Here is a 14,310-nt window from a genome sequence, read left to right on the forward strand (position 1 = left end):
GTTCCTCACTCCCCGACATGACCCTCGCTGATTAAGTTTCATGGCAGATTTCTTCCTCTGCCTGCCATCGTGCGCGTGTGTGAGACGGAAAGTGTGTGCCTGTGCGCTTGTGTGAGCGGATGCGGCCGTTTATGTATGTGTGTGTGTTTGTACCTGTGTGTGTGGTCAGATCCTGATGGATGGACGTTCTGGTGAAGTCTCTGTCTCAAACATGGCTGTCAGAGTGAGCTGGGACAGACTGCAGCAGATGGCAGAGACAGGCAGGAGACTGGGAGAGTTACAGCAGGTCTGCCCTCCTCCACGTGGGAGGTGGAGAGCAGAGGAGAGGAAAAAGGATTTTAAAGTTTGGGGAAGAGAAAGGAGGGGCGTCTCTTCTGTTTCTCCCCTTAAAATCAGTGCTTGCAGTGGCCGTTTAGAGAGGTTTACCATCAGCTCCACACACAGCTGTGTACTGGTGGACAACAAAGGCCGCGCTACTGAGATAACATCAGTGGTGAAGTTCTCAGATGTTAGCTCAAACGATGTTAAAGGGATACTCCACTGTAAAATGAAAATTCTGTCATCATATACTCACCCTTGTGTTGTTTCAAACCTGTATGAATTTCTTTCTTCTGCTGAACAGAAAGGAAGATATTTAGAAGAATGTCAGTAACCAGACAGTTTCTGGTACCATTGACTTCCATAGTATATATTTTTTCCTACTATGGAAGTCAATGGTACCAGAAACTGTCTGGTTACTGACATTCTTCTAAATATCTTCCTTTCTGTTCAGCAGAAGAAAGAAATTCATAAAGGATTGAAACAACATGAGGGTGAGTATATGATGACAGAATTTTCATTTTAAAGTGGAGTATCCCTTTAAACAACACAACAAAGACAAAACCCCCGGTAGCTGTAGTTCTTATTTAGTAAATGACAACACACGTAACTGCTTTAAAATTTCACTTTTGAGGTTTTGTCTGTGAATAATTTTTTTTATATCAAAGTTTTTTTAGTTTTTTTTTTTTATAATTTAGTTGGGTAAATTAGGGATAATTGTATATAAGAGAGAATAGCAGGCTAGTTCTCTATAGTCTGTTTGTCTTTCATTGGACGTACAGTATGTACTGCATGTGTTTTGGCGAATTGTACTTGATTGTTGATCTACTGAAGTAGGTTTATTGTGGGTGTATTTGACTTCCTGTTTGAAAACAATGCTGATAAAGATTGCATGACTGAAACGTTGTAAACAAATACAATGCGTTTTTCGTTTGAACTACTTTGTATTATGCATGCCAGGTCAGTAGTTGACGAAATCACTCTGTAAAGAATAACTTTGTGCCTATAGACTGAACATGTAATACGCATGTGCATGACGTCATCGTTTTCAGAAATTCACGTTTTTGTAGTTTACACAGAAATGATAACGATATTGTTTCCAAAAACTTGCACTTTGAAACCCGTTTTCAAAAGTTTGCCTTTTCAGACCCCCGTGTTGTGTAAATGAACGGCCAAAATGCATTAAAAGTTTTCCATTTTTGGTCGAAAACGGTGTTGTGTAAACGGCCCCTGAGATTTAGCAGTATATGGGATTCATCTACTTTGGTTAGATTATTTAATACTATAATAATAATAATAATAATATATTTTTTTAGTTGCAGTAGCAGTACACGTTTTAATGTGTATGTGTAATTTATAAAATACTATTTTATTATTTTTTTATGTATACATTAATTATAATTGAATAATATTATAAATAAATAAAACAAAATTAAAATATAATTGTATATATCTATTTGAATATCTTTAATATTTAAAATTATTTATATATATATATATATATATATATATATATATTAGCCTTGATAATATTAATGATAATAATTATTATTATTTTTATTATGATTGTTTTTGTTGTAGCAGCAGCAATATCACTTGCAGTACATTAATTTCATTACTTTGATGTATAAATAAACACTGTTTACACAGGTGAAGGAATCTCTCTTTAACCTTCATAAACGTTTTATTTTCTCTTTTCCTCTCTCTCTGAATCCAGTTGAGTTTTGTCGTGCTCTCCACAGCTGCACGGCCGTCTACGCAGCGGGCTTCTCTCTCTCTCTCTCCCTCTTGTGCACTCAAAAGGTCAAGTAACGAGGGAGAAGAAGTGAAGGAGAAGTAACACGCAACAGCTGAGTGTGTGGGGAACGGGAGATGAGTGACAGCATGTTTGCCACTGCATAATGAGTGGTGCTCTTTCCGCACTCCGTAACTGCCTCCATGCCCCCAGGTGCGCTCAGGCCCAGTGACGCTTCACCTTAACTCCAATCAGACAGCACATCGAAGTTCTTCAGTGAGGTGTGGCCGTCCAGAGATGCCACTTAGTGTTGGCATCCCCCTGGGGACGCCTGGATGTCTTTTCCAGTCATTTGTACTGAGTAAATGAGACGCGGAGCTGACAATGTGTGAGTATATTTGCCCTGTTCTGACAAGAGGGTAAATCGCCAATGTCTACTGTTGCTCACTTAAAACGTTGGATACATTATTTTTGTCTTGATTCAATTATGTTCGTCCTTGCTAATCGGGTCTATGAAACATCACTGTCTGCTATAAACATGCCTTGCCCCTTTAATTTCCCTTTGGCTATTTTCTTCTTTTTTTTTTAAGTAAAGTTTAAGATTATTATCTTGTCCATTTCCGGAATGCCTTTTTTTGTAGTAAATACACAAAATAAACATATAAACTTTGCACACTTTAACCATATAAAGCAGGGGTTCTCAACTCTGGCCATTGATGTCCACTTTCCTGCAGAGTTTAGCTCCAACCTTGATCAAACACTCCTGCCTGTAACTTTCTAGTAATCCTGAAGACCTTGATTAGCTTGTTCAGGTGTGTTTGATTTGGGATGGAGCAAAACTATCCAGGAAAATGGACATCAAGAGCCAGAGATGAGCACCCCTGCTATAAAGCCTACTGAATCATATCTTATAAGGCCTCTACATTATCAAACCTTTATGTCATCAAACCTTAAGCTTCTAAATAATAAAATCTTTACCTGATGTACACAATCTACTACATGCCTTCTGTTGTCTGATTGATAGTTCATAGGCCTTTTAGTAAACATTCTCCTTCAGGTACACGTGTCTTTTTGCTGTAAAAACATTCAGTTTTATCAATACATCATTAAAACAATATTTTTTAAATACATTTTTCTGTACATCTCTCAATCAACATTGTATTGCATTGCATTATATGTTTTGTCCCCCACAATAAAAAATACAGAGCTTTGATTTACATTACATTTACATAAGAATTGCATCTTACTTTTTGACTGTCTCCGCAACTGCACCATATTTGCATAGGGTTTTTTTAAAGCTTTTTTTCTTCCTGAGTATGAGTATCCATTTTCTCCTATATCATACTATTTGAGCAATAAAAGCCTGATGTATCAATTATGATACTTAACAAAAAACCCTATATATTTGTGTAAAGCTTTAATATACTGTTCAATAAAAAATAAAAAAAGATTGTTCTGACTATTCATATATCAGGCTTTACAGGGTTAAAGAATAAATACAAAGATAACAGTTTGATGGCTTCTTTTGTTAAATTCCTTTACATAATTATGTTATTGCAAGTTGTTAGAACTTCAAAATAACTAGTCAAGTAAATCCTTTCGGCATGAATTACTGAATTTAACCATCTTTTTCACAGTGCCGTCACACACAGTTACTCTCTCTCTCTCTCTCATTTTTAATGCGAATGGCGTTTCTGCATTAGTGCGGCACATCTGCACCCGCTCTCTTTGATTGACAGGTGTACATGGATGCCACATCAGCTGCCAATATCTGGAGACAGTGATGTCACAATGGCTGGTCTCCCGGGAGACCCTGCTCTCTCGTTCTGTTTTCACACATGAAAGAAGCCATTTCAGGTGACAGGATATGGGGTGGGATAAAAGGAAAACATTTGGACTCCATGGCGCTCCGGGAAGCCTGAGGGTGCAGCTTTGATATCAAATGGATCCGCAGACATGATTAAACGCAGCAATCTGAAACCAGCACAATACTGGAGAACCAAATATGCAGCACTGGACAGCTAGTCATTCTCTCATTCCTCGTTTGATTGAACACTCCTGTCCTTTTTACTTTCCGTTCAGTCATAAAAGAGTGCGGCGTAAAGGAATGGTTCACCCAAAAATGAAAATTCTGTAATTTTTCTCACCCTCATGTCATTCCAAAACCTGAATGGCTTCCTTCTGTGGAACACAAAAGCAGACATTTTGAATAATGCACTTTTCGCTCTTTTTTTCCCCATGCAATTGAATGGGGAGCTTCAAAACATACAAACAAGCGGCATAAAAGTATAAACAAAAGTGGTTCATATGACTTCCAAATCATATTGAGTCAGTGATTTGAATGTAAGAACTGAACCAGGGAGATTCTTGAACAAATTATTCAGACTAGTTCAGACTCAAAACAACAATTCATTCACCACTTCTCTCAGGAATGTTTAATTCATTTTCACTTTTGGGTGCATTATTCCTTCAATTTAAATGACTAATAATACAAAGTAAACAAATATGTGTAGAGATATGTACATTTATAAAGCTACACTCGATAGGGTTTTATATAAAACCCTATAGGGATCTTGACTCAGTTTTAAAGACCCTTTTATACCAAAACGTTTCTATATAAGGAAAATGTCTTAAATGATTGCACAATACTTTCATGTTTAACAGTTATTTACATTTTTCTAGTGATAAAGTATGTTTATGAGCTGTTTAATTCATAACATTTAACTAAAATAAAAATGTATTAAAACCGAATTCATTAATTAAAACTAAGTCCATAAAATGATCTCATAATGGGAACCTAAGCTTCTATGAAGAGCCTGACAAAACACTTTAAGTTTCTATAAAGAAACTTTTCTTCAAAGTGTGTATGCAACATACAAAAATATAGACAATTGAGACAGACGGCACAATCCTATAATGAGTTATAAAGTTCTCTTTAGATTCCTTGTGGATTTAAGTTTTTTTTTTTGGAGAGGTATTAGCTGCATAATTGAGTCTGTGAATACTTGTACTTGACGTATTCATTCATGTTAATTAACTTACAGCAAGTCACTAGGGAATTGACTTATGAGGTAACAAAGAGATGTATTTAACAGTAAGATCTACCCCAGGAACAAACAAAATCTCAGACGTATGTGTATGTATGAGAGCATGTGTTGCTATGTTGCCTCCAGCACTGTGAGCTGAATTTTATCAGAGTGTCACCTGTGTGATTAGTAGAGAGCAAGAGAGACGGAAATAAAGAGAGAGACGGGAATATATTTAGAGAGAGAGAGTAAATCAAAGACTCCGTCAAGCATAATCATAATCTATGTCCTACCATACCCAATGAAGATGCAATGATATCGCAGCATGGCCTGTAAGGTCATTGTCATGTGTCAATCTCTAATTTCCTTCACAGCGGATCTCTTCCTCTGTGCCTCTGGATGTCTTCATAATCTAAAGCAGACATGATATTAACCCTGCGCTCAGCGATTCATATCTCTGGCGGTTTGTCGCCCTGAGGCTGAGTGGAATGACTGAAGTTATCAAACAACGCTGCCACCTCCTGAGGACCCCACCCGTCAAAACTCTGATCGCTTAGTAACAGCCTACCTATATTCCACCATGTGTGTTAGAAGAACCACCAGTGCATGGATAGTGAGATGATCAAACTGCATTTTCAAGTTTAAGGAACCATAATAGCATTACCATGGTCTGTTGATAGAACAATGGACATCTTTTTAAAATAATGGTTCAATAAAAAAAGAAGGAAAAGAAACTGAACACAAACTTAATTGGTTCTTAGAACCGGGGTTTTCAGAGGGTTGCAAGAAATTGTTATTATTGTTATTATTATTAATAATAAATAATGGTTCATAATAATAATAAAAAAAATCTAAAATGATATACTAATAATATATATATATGTATATATATATATATATATATATATATATATATATATATATATATATATATATATATATATATATATATATGAAGAGTTCAGATGCAAAAGCCTCTAAGTGCCATCTGAAATTTTCTTCTTGAATGATCATTTTTATCAAGCTTGTATATTTAAGTTCAGTAATTTCACTTAAATGACAATTAATAGGTAATTTTCATTGCCATTTAAGTGAAATTACTGAACTTAAATGTACGAGCTTGATAAAAATTATCATTCTAGAAGAAAATTTCAGATGGCACTTAGAGGCTTTTGCATCTGAACTCTTCATATATATATATATATATATATATATATATATATATATATATATATATATATATATACTGTATATATATATACTGTATATATATACATACATTTAAAAAAATAATAATAATAATAATTCTTCTTCTTCTTATGTCATGGCGATGGTAGCCCACGCTCCGACAGCCCCAACACGGAGTCCCTCCATCTATTTCGGTCAGAGGCTGCAAGCCTGCTATTCTCGACGATGTTCAGCTTCATTTTTTTCAGATCCTCTTCCAAGTTGTTGAACCATCTTTTCTTTGGTCGCCCTCTCCTCCTTGCCCCGTGCACATGGCCGAATAGAGCGACATTTGGAAGTCGTTCTGTTTTCATTCTGACCACGTGTCCAAAGTATCCAAGCCTCTTTTTCTGAATTCGCTGTACCACATCGATTTCCATCCCTAATTCTCTTCTTATGTCGATGTTTCTTATTCGGTCTCTTCTTGTCACCCCTTGGATTTTCCGTAAACAATTCATTTCAAACACTCTCAGTTTATTTTTGTCTGCTTCTCTTAGTGTCCATGTCTCTGAATTGTACAATAGTATGTTAAGTACCAAGGCTTCATAAACTCTTATTTTTGTAAATCTAGAAATATCTTTAGATTTCCATATGGAGTTCAAGTTTTGCATTGCACCACACGCTAGTCCAATTCTTCTTCTGAGGTCCTGTTCTGTAGAGGCGTCCTCACTAATATTTCCTCCCAAGTACACAAATTCTTCTACCTGCTTAAGTTCCTGGTTTTCTATTTGTATTTACATTTACATTTATTCATTTAGCTGACGCTTTTTATCCAAAGCGACTTACAATTGCTATACATGTCAGAGGTCGCACGCCTCTGGAGCAACTAGGGGTTAAGTGTCTTGCTCAGGGACACATTGGTGTCTCACAGTGGATTCGAACCCGGGTCTCTCACACCAAAGGCATGTGTCTTATCCATTGCGCCACCACCACCTGTATGAATACTTTGATCTTTTCCCGTCCAATATGTTGTACTTCTGTCTTTCCTGTATTGACCTTCATGCCCATCCTTTTACTCTCCTCTACGATTCTGTCGATCACTACTTGTAGGTCACCCTGGTTTTCTGCCAAAGCTGCGATGTCGTCCGCGAATCTGAGGTTGTTGATGATTCGTCCATTCATGACTGCTCCTTCGTTCGCCTCTTCCAGCGCACTTGCCATGATCACCTCTAAAAATATATTAAAGAGAAGTGGAGACACCATGCAGCCCTGGAGTACTCCTACTATTGTTTCGAACCATTCAGTCACATCAGCACCTATTCTTACAGCGGAGACGGACGAGGACGTACTGGACTCCTCCTCCACTAATAATAATATCCTCCTCCATACTAATAATAATAATAATGAAAATAAATACAAAATATTGGAAAAAAAATAACCAAATATGAATACCACCATTTTATTCTACATACTGAGTTGGGGTACTTGGATGCACTCGGGTGGACATGGACTCAGACATACATAGTAACAACATAAAATTAAGATGGCATATTATGGCATATAAGATATTAAACGTCTCCCACTCAAATTGAGTAAGTACTTGGGCTCGACTTGACAGGGTGCACTTGGACCCAACACTACTAGATACTGTTTGGAAATCATGAGATTAATCACATTTCTTTTATTCACTGGACATGTATAGTTTTATTTATACCTCTGGGTTTTCAACATGGTGGTTAGAAATAATAAAAAAGAAAACGGTTTTTTTTACACATGAAAAATATAGCAGCTCATATTTGGGGTCGAAAAAGTTTGAAAAGAAGACTTGGAATATACACAAGTCATATAATTCACAAAATAATCAATTTTGAACTCCCAAAAAAAACAGATTTAAAGTGCCATGAGCATGATTAAATGATGACAGCATTTTCATTATTTTGGTGATCTATCCCTTTAACATGTTCTTGAAATGTTCATAGATTGCATGAACAGCATGACCAACATCTTAAAAGGGGATTAGGCCCCAAAAAGTGTCTAATTTGCCCTGGACACGACATCTCAATAATCCAGGCCTCTCCAGCCAGACGAGCCACATGTACAGTTGTACAGAGAGCAGCACAGAGCTGTATGGATTGATTTAGAACAGTAGTGCATAGAGCTGCAGACAGAAATATAGGTTTAGAGGAGCGGTATAGAGTGATATACAGACCATTTTTGATTGGTGTTCCGTGGCACAGAAAGATGTAAAGCAGTGAGGAGCGGCGTGGAGTTGTTTAGAGCAGCGTAGGGCAGTGTAGATCAGTGTAGTTTAGCACGTCTCCCTTCTCCCACTATCTGGAGCAGAGCGACAGACTGCCGGGCCCATGGGGCAGATTCTCTGGCATTCATCCACACTGTGAGCCTGCTGGAGGAAAGAAAATGGAGCTCTTTGGTAAAACAGAAACCCCCCTTTTTTCTTTCTTTTTTTTTTTTTTTTTTGCTGTTATCTCCTTTTTCGCAAATGCATGTGCAATTATTTTCCTGTTCTTCTCTTCGCATAGTAATAGGACCGATAGATCTCCCTCATTGGACGAATTTCCAAAATCAATTTTCTCTAATTATCATCCGTTCCTTTTTGTTTTCTCCTTTCATCTCGCTTAACATCCCCTCTCTACTGTGCATTTATTCTCGTTATCTGATCCTTCCTGTCTCAAATGCGTCTCTTTCTCATTTAACTCTCTGTTAAACGGTTTAAACCTTTACCACAGCCTTAAAAAACTCATCTCTGTTCATGGGCATGTTAACGCTCCTCAGCACATCTCTACGATGACTATGACCACTGACTGGGGTGGAAGTAATGTTTTTTTTTTGGTTTTTTTTGCAGCTGAAATCAGAAGCAGATGGATTCAGGATGGCTCAAATTAGCCTCTCTCTCGTGTTCTGCTGTTGCTAAGTAACAGTTGACAGACAGGGGGTGACAGGCCAGTGATGGCAGCGTTTGATGGCAATATGTCTTTGGCTCAATGGCTCCGAGCTAACATTGAAACAGTGCCTCATTTAAATCAGAAGGAGAGTGAGAGAGAGAGAGAGAGAGAGAGAGAGAGAGAGAGAGATTTTTGTAAGAGTCTGTGAGCAAGCAGATGAGCCAAACCTACCACACACATAGCCAAAATTTGTCACTCATGTCATATGTGAGAATACAATCATGTTGCCATACGGACATCTGTTGTGTGCCAATGAAATATGTTGTTTTAAGGGCATTAACCAATCAGAATCTTGCCTTTCCCCAGCATAAGATCACAGATTTGACTGTATTTTAAAACTGTCAGTCACACAGACCATCAGGAAAAACAAAAGAGATGGAAAACTAAAGAGAGCGAAGAGGCCATTTTTTATCAACTATAATGCATCATGTTTTTATTGGTAAAATTGGTTTATGTCGGCATTAAAAGTAAGTTGCAATAGTCTTTTCTTCCCTATTTGTGATGTATATCCGAGTGAAAAGGCTTCTCGGTTTTAGCATTTTCCATGTAAACTGCAAAGAACTACACAGGTTTTCTGATTTGTCACTCATGTAAACCTGCATCATATTGTGGTGGTTGTTGTAGTCTTTATGTAGAAACTTGTTAGCAAAAGCTCAATGGTTTTAAAATTCACGTTTGCAGCAAGTCTTTGTCTACTTTATGTTGTAAGACAAGTCTGTGAGTACCTTATATTTTACTGCATACTTTTGTTAGCCACTGTGTGTGCAGCTCAATGCATTTGATAAACGTTTTTACTTGACATGTTTATATACTGTCTATGCATGTTACACATTGCAATTTCTCCGAAACTATAGATGGCAGTGCAGAGATAATATCGGCTGAAACAGCAATAAACCGCAGTAAATTGTCACAGTCATAAATGTCACAGCGTAGGTCAAATCTCGCTGATTTAATATTATTTGCGGTCTGTTTTAAGTAGGCTCACCTGCTCAGTCGACCTTTCTTAACGTTCGTTCAAATGGGATTGTTTGTTTAGCGACACTTGGCGAAGCAATGCGTCAAGTGTGCAATGACGTTCTGTATTGTTTTGGCGCGCGGAGCCACGCGCGAGCGCATCAAGTCCAAACGGAAACGAGAGGCGCCAGTGAGTGAGTTGGAAATATCACAACAACGGTTCGGAAGCTGTGATGAGCAGAAATAGTCATCGGAACCAACTAAGGTGAACTTCATTTCTCAAACAAAGTTGCTGGAGTTTGACAGTATCTCTGTCTGGCTGTATGGTTCTACATACAAATTTTTCAGTTTACATTTTAAAAACTATCTTTTACGTTTCAAACTATGTCATGAAACGAATTTTGTTTATAGCTCCTTCATTGTCCCATCATGACATCTCTAGAGCGAAAACAGTTAACTGTTAATTCATGTTTGTTTATAATTTCATCAATTTAAACAACTAGAAATAAAAAATATAACGGTTGGTTTTAGTGTCAGTACTACATATAATGTTGAAGCATATAATATAATGTATAATTATGCAATGGGGGAATATGTATGGCTCCTGTGAATGCCAAATGTCTTATGTTACCAGTAAAAAGTGGCCTACATTTTGGCAGTGACAGAGTGTAAGCATATTCATCTAAACTAATTCAGTAATTCAGACTAATGTCCTGTGCATTGGGTTACCAGCACCAAGTCCAAGCCTATTCATTTACACCCACAATGTAATACCAAATTTATTATAATTTTAGTCAACAGTCTTTTTTTTTACCTTTTACCAAATGTCTTGGGGTATCGCAATAATATCGTATCGTGATATGTATCGAATCTTGACATGAGGGTATTACGGTGGCCCAGTAGTGCACAACACAACGAAATTTAAAAAGCAAACATAAGTTCACAACACAACGGAAATGAGCCACAGCACAATGGAAATGAGCCACAACACAACGGAAATAAGCCACAACACAACGGAAAATTTACTACGCGACGAAATAAAGCCGCAACACAACGGAAATGCTCCCTACCACTAGAGGGCTCTTGGAGCGCGACAAAGTTAGTTTCCTTTGCCATTGTTATAGAGTCAGCAGTCTTAAAGGTCCCGTATTATGCCCCTTTTCACAAGATGTAAAATAAGTCTCTGATGTCCCCAGAGTGTGTATGTGAAGTTTCAGCTCAAAATACCCAACAAATCATTTTTTACAGCATGTTTAAATTGTCATTTTTTGGGGCTCAGAAAAACACGCTGTTTTAGTGTGTGCCCTTTAAATGCAAATAAGCTGCTGCTGGACGACACAGGGGGCGGAGCTTCAGCTTCATCGGAGCTTCAATTTCATCTCACGGAATGATGATAATATCAGAAACTCTCAGTAACGGTGTTCATTTCGAGTCGGACAATAATGCCTATAGCAGGGGTCGGCAAGTAACTTTGGCCGCGGGCCAATATTTTTTTTAGCCAGTAGATGGCGGGCCAGCTACACAGAGTAGGCCTATGGATACAAATTAAATACTTTTATATAGGCCTATAATCGCGGAATATGATGGGTCCGTCACCGTCCGTGGATCATTCGTTCAATTGTTTTTTCAAATTAAAACCAAAAATAAAAAGATGAAAAACGACTTGTTTTTCCATTATTTATTTCCTGAACTAAAATGAAAAAACGAATAACAATGGGTTTTCTGATTTTCTGATTTTCTGATTATGCTCAGATCAAAAATAGAAAAAATTAATTACTGGATTAGACAAATTTAAATTTTGATTTTTAATTTAACACCTTAGGCATATATCAAGGAAATCATTTTAAACAGATCAAGTACTATTGTGGTAACAGATTACAGCCATTTTAATAAAGGTGTGAATAGCAATCATACTCATTCGCTTACAGTCCGACTTTTGAACTTTATTCCTTTTTTTTGTATTATTATTTATTCGGGACACACACATACACACCTAAGGTTTAAGGAGGTCTGCGCGGGACTGTTTTTTTTCTGTCCCGCTCCCACAAGGTTCTATTCAGCAACCGCTTAAAATATACTCTGTGTTCACCCGCTTTATTTCCCGACCTGACGGTTCCACAAAATTTAGATCTCGTTTCCATAATCTCACATTCAAATGTTTCTAACGGCAAGAATGAGATTAAGTAGCCTATAATAAATGCTATACAAAAATTGTGTTCGTGTCAATATAAATATTAGGCTATTTTAACATTGTACTGTCAGCAGAGAAAAAAAATGCCACAGAAAAAAATTATGAAATATAAATAGCCTAACATAAATTAAATAGGACAAAGCCTATCACTCAAATTTCTAAGCAACATAAACGAAAATCATATTGCCCTACTGACAAATGAAGTAGGCTATTTTCTGCCGAACTATTTCAAACATCCTTGCAAAAAAAGAATGTTGTTGACTGACAATGGTTTCAGTACCAAACAGCTCCTCAGAGATAGGTGTACAGGTGGTCAGAATTAAGTGCGGATACGCTGTCAAAAGATGTCGGGAGTGGGCTATTGTCAGTCAGACCGCCCGCTCCGTCCAAAGTACACCAGAGTTCTGACCGCTAACGTCTTTTGATGCGCGAATGGACACAAAGTGGTCAAGCGTATAACTAGACGCGGCAGGCGCGAATTTGACGCGCTATTCGCGTCCGGTGTGAACGCACAGTTATACTTTAAAATGTAATCCCGCGCCGCATGATTCCCTATGGGTGTTTCACAAAGTATGCGGCGGTGAAATCGCCGCGCGACTACGGCTTTTCTCAAGTAGTGGAAGAGTTTTAGGACTTCCAAAATAATCCGGCGGGCCAGAAAATATTGCTGGCGGGCCAGTTTTGGCCCGCGGGCCGCCAGTTGTCGTTCCCTGGCCTATAGAGTCAGAGTGCTGTATAGAGATGGAACAGGTATAGTTTAGTAGTTTAATTACGGTTATTATAACGTATTTGTCATCTGCTTGTATCCATTATTTATTAATAGCCTACAAGTCTGCTGTTTCGGACCAGGTCCGAATGATGATCAAACATAAACTGATGAGTTTAATAAAGTTTATTGTACATCACACAAAAGATGAAGCATCAGTTTTACTTCAGAAAATCACCGTAAGAGCTGAGTAAACAAAGTAAGTTATAAGAAGTGCGCAAGTACATAAACGAATTTCGGTAGAGTTGAGGGAGCATTCCTGTGGGCGGAGGTCTTTTTTAGTCAAAAAACTGTTCTAGTGACGTCATTAAAGAAGGAAGTAGAGGGATGTAGTCCAAACGAGCCGTTCGATGTAGGCGACTTCTGTTAAATAAAATATCTCGCTTGCCATTGAACTTTGAGCTTTATAATTTTACAGATATTATTTATGCTCTAACAGCAACATTACACACTAACTAAAGTTTGAAACATGGGATCACGAAGAATGGGACCTTTAATATATCAACACCACGATTAGTTTTAACAGTAGGCCTATACCTAACTGTTGTATATCGACATTTATTAATTCAAAATCACCTACGTGGATTATAGCTGCATATACTCTAGTCCAGAATGCTTTTAGGCGCTACCACAGCACATGATACCATGATAAGGGAACGTCTGCCAATTCCTCCAAGTTGTTAAAACGTATGATTTGTATAAATTAAAATTATTTGTAACATTCAAAAACAGACATTTTCAAAATCCAAAGCTTGAGTGTATTGATAGTAGACTGACTTGCAACAGATGACTTTTTTCCAATACCTCCCTTCATGTATACAGTAAACAATTATTTTTTAGGAAAGTTTTGTAATATAATAAAAGTTTTTTTTTTCTTTGATCATGTTTCAAAGTTTGTAATTCCTATTGACCAGACTGACTTACAACAGGTGAAATTGAGCCATTAGCTCCCTGTATGCACAGTACACATTTAGTTTTTTATAAAAACATTAGGCCTGTAATTCACCTAAAGGTTTTTTTTTTTCATGTCCCAAAGCTTGTGGTAGGTTCCTAGTGAGCAGACTGACTTATTACTGGTGAAATTGTGCCAATACCTTCCTGTAATTCTACAATTCACCAAAGGGTTTTTATTTTTATTTATCAAATTATATTCTAATAAATTATACGTTTTAACCACTTGGTGGAATTGC

At 37.3% G+C, this 14,310-nt stretch overlaps 1 long non-coding RNA gene across 1 annotated transcript; it reads right to left on the reverse strand.

Moving 5' to 3' along the window:
• Positions 1-11,781: 11,781 nt before the first annotated feature.
• LOC309511813 lies at positions 11,782-12,956 on the reverse strand. Its single transcript, XR_014210778.1, has 2 exons — positions 12,283-12,956; positions 11,782-12,240 (listed from the first exon to the last, which is right to left on the reverse strand). It is a non-coding gene; the product is annotated as an uncharacterized lncRNA (long non-coding RNA).
• Positions 12,957-14,310: the final 1,354 nt, after the last annotated feature.

The sequence above is a fragment of the Leuciscus leuciscus genome (genome assembly GCF_965113295.1).
Source record: "Leuciscus leuciscus genome assembly, chromosome: 12".
Classification (NCBI taxonomy): domain Eukaryota; kingdom Metazoa; phylum Chordata; class Actinopteri; order Cypriniformes; family Leuciscidae; genus Leuciscus; species Leuciscus leuciscus.